Here is a 3244-nt window from a genome sequence, read left to right as displayed (position 1 = left end):
GCTCGCTTGCTTGCTCGCTCGCTCGTTCGTTCGTTCGTACGTTCGTTCGATAATCTTGCTTTCGATCCTCCTCCTCCTCCACCTCCTCCTTCTCCTCCTCTTCCTCCTTCTCCTGCTTCTCCTCTTCATCCTCCTATCCCCTTCGCCGTTCGTTGTTTGTACTATTATCGTAATTGCAACTCGAAATCTAATTATACTGGCACGATGTATAGATACCGTTACTAATCTATCTCTATCTCTATCTCTCTCTCTCTCTCTCTCTCTTATTCTCTCACTCTCTCTCTCTCATTCTCTCTCTCTCTCTCTCTCTCTTTCTCTCTAACTATATATATATATATATATATATATATATATATATATTTCTATCTATCTCTTTCTAACCATTATCGTATAAAATCATTAATTTTCTCTTTCTTTTCTCTACTTTCGATCGAGATTAAACCCTAAAATGATTAGCGTTTCTATAATGATGAAAATTGGTAGTTTGAATATACGAAGATCTTTTATCGTCTTTTTAACGTGAAAAGAAATAGAAACGTTTAAATAGTTGGTTTAGTTCGTTCGACGATGGACACGTAGCGCCATCTGTCAGATATTAAGGGAACATAATGTGCTCGATCGACGGTAACAAGTTATCATATTTCGAAGTTTTGAATTTTCTCCTCGAGTTATCTCCTCATCGTCGTCGTCGTAATTTAAGTTAATAACAAACTACTGATAGATAATCGAGGAAAACATAAAAATGATAAAAAAAGAATATATATATATATATAAAAAATAAAAGAATGCCAAAAAAAAAAAAAAAAAAAAATAAAACGACGAAAATGACGAAATAAAAACATAAGAATAGAAAAGAATAAATAAAAAAAAAAGGCAAGGGGGGGCGGGGAAAAAGAAAAAAAGGCACTTACCAAAAACTTTGAAGAAAAAATTGAACGAAAAGTTGTGGGTGATGACAAACAAAAGCTCGGTTGAAAAGGTAGTAAACAAGTGCGCATATAAAAAGTAGACACAAAATTCTGTAACAAAAAGAAAACGAGAAACAAGGTTGGCGCGAGTTGAAAAAGAAAAGAAAATGAAAAGAAAATGAAAAGAAAATGAAAAGAAAATGAGAAGAAGAGAAAAAGAAAAAGAAAAAGAAATGGAAAGAGAAAGAGAAGAAAAGAGAAAAAAAAGGAAAGAAAGATAATGAGAAAAAGGATAAAAAGATTAATCGAGAAGGATAAAATTATCGAATGGAATATCAAATATTACATGAGTTCTAACCTCAAACAAATGATCGGTCGGTATAAAAGGGTTTATTATCACGGGCTAAGAAGAAAATTTGCAAGGAAAAAGAAAACAGAAAATGGGGGAAAAAGAAAAAGAAGAAAAGAGAAGAAAAAATAAAAGATCGAAATCGGACGTGGTGGGGCGCGAGGGGTGGGAAGGGGATTAAGACAGAGGAAGAAGGATCGAGCAGAGGGGATAAATCGATTTCGAAAAACTCGATTTTGAAAGAATCGACACGTGGTGATTTAACCACGTTGGAACACGGAAGGATGTCGACGTACCGACCGATTCAAATCGAAACGTTCGAATTACGTACTATGGTAAAATGGCGCGAATGATTTCACTCGAAAAACGTGAGGCGTCTTTTTCTTGAAAAGTTTTGACGATATGTTCAAGAGTTTTTCTTCGTCGCGTACGAAATGGCGATGGGGGGTGGGGGCCGAGAGGGGGGCACAAAAAAAAATAGACGAGAACGAAGAATAGAGACGCGAAAAGAAATAAAAATGAAAAAAGAAGGGGAAACAAGAAAGAAAAAAAAAATAAACAAAGGAAAGAAAGAAAAAAAAAGAGAAGAAAAGGAAAGAAAAGAAAAAAAAAGAAAAGAAAAGATTGAACATCGATGTCGTAAAGGAATATATTCGGAAACAGGAATGAGAGAGAGAAAGATAGAGTGAGAGAGAGAGTGAGAGAGAGAGAGAGAGAAATAAGAGAAAAAAGAGGGGGAAAGTAGTTTTGACATCTCGTAGGCGCGACGCGCACAAGAGACGCCACACGACGCAGGCGTCATCGTTATAGCGCACACAACCACTTGTGGATCAGAGGCATGGACCAAACTGTAAGAGAGACACACGACGTCGTGGATGAGACACTTGCTGCTGCTACTGCTGCTATCGCTGCTGTTGTTGTTGTTGTTGTTGTTGTTGTTGTTGTTATTGTTGTTATTGATACTACTACTACAACTATTAATAGAACTGATGGTTCTTTCGAATGAGTAAAAGAAATGGCGACGACGACGACGACGACAACGATGACGACGACGACGGCGACGACGACGGCGACGACGACGACGACGACGACGACGATGACGATGACGATGACGATACGAAGACGACGACGAAGGACGACGACACAATCACAACACGAAAGAAAACGACGAATACGAAAACGATAAACGAAAGCGATTCGTGAGAGAGAAAGAGAGAGAAAGAGAGAGAGAGAATAAGAGGGAAGAAAAAAGAAAAAGAAAAGAAAAGAAAAGAAATGAAAATAATAGAATAGAAAAGAAAACGAGACAGTCGTTTTACGTCGAAATTCACGTCGTATCACGTCAAGGAGTGGTAAGGGAGGGGTAATGGGGGTGCCGGGGAAGGTGTAGTAGAAGGAGAGTAGAGTTGGGACGAGGAGTGAAGGGGCTTGTCGCGGTGTTCCCGTGTGCGTGAGTCCGCGCTGCTCCCGTGCCGCTTCGTAACGGCGGCAAAGAGCTGCCAAAACCGGATGATCCTTACCAATGAATTATTAAACAATAAAATACGATTATTCTTCTTCTCTCCTGCTTTTATCCTATTGTATCGCGATACACATTGAATAATACGGCCACGGAATTCACCGAAAATACTACGAGGAGACTTGCGGCGAGACGTTTCTCTCTCTCCGCGAAACAACTGCATGTATACATTAGCGATCGTTCTGCCACCTGGACGGCATATTAACGAACTAACAAGACGCTGTTCTCCCTATTTAGATACGCGCGCGATTTGAATTCGCGTCGCGACGCCCACTTAAGTAAATAACTTGGCTCGCTCGAATGATTCCTAGAATGGTTCGATAACTTTCTTCTTTGTTTTTTTTTCCTTTTTTCTTTTTTTCTTTTTCTTTCTTTCTTTCTCCCCTCTTTTTTCTTTTTTGTTCGATTCGATTATAATCAAAACGAAAAGATATTATATTAATCGATTCGAAATAATAATTTATTGAA

The 3244-nt window shown here is 38.4% G+C and overlaps 1 protein-coding gene across 1 annotated transcript in view; it reads right to left on the bottom strand.

The window, feature by feature from the left end:
* LOC118449576 (protein bric-a-brac 1) overlaps positions 1 to 2928 on the bottom strand; it is a 378924-nt gene extending 375996 nt beyond the window's left edge. Inside the window, exons 1-2 of the mRNA XM_085660573.1 lie at positions 2778 to 2928; positions 912 to 1019 (exon numbers count right to left, since the gene is read on the bottom strand). The gene's annotated coding sequence lies outside the window, so the exon portion shown is untranslated. The remainder of the gene's footprint in view (positions 1 to 911; positions 1020 to 2777) is intronic.
* Between the last annotated feature and the right edge of the window lie 316 nt (positions 2929 to 3244).

The sequence above is a fragment of the Vespa mandarinia genome, chromosome 12 (genome assembly GCF_050613455.1).
Source record: "Vespa mandarinia isolate Hongniang chromosome 12, ASM5061345v1, whole genome shotgun sequence".
NCBI lineage: Eukaryota > Metazoa > Arthropoda > Insecta > Hymenoptera > Vespidae > Vespa > Vespa mandarinia.
The sequence above is the reverse complement of the archived record's forward strand: the minus strand, read 5'-3'. Positions and strand labels throughout refer to the sequence as shown.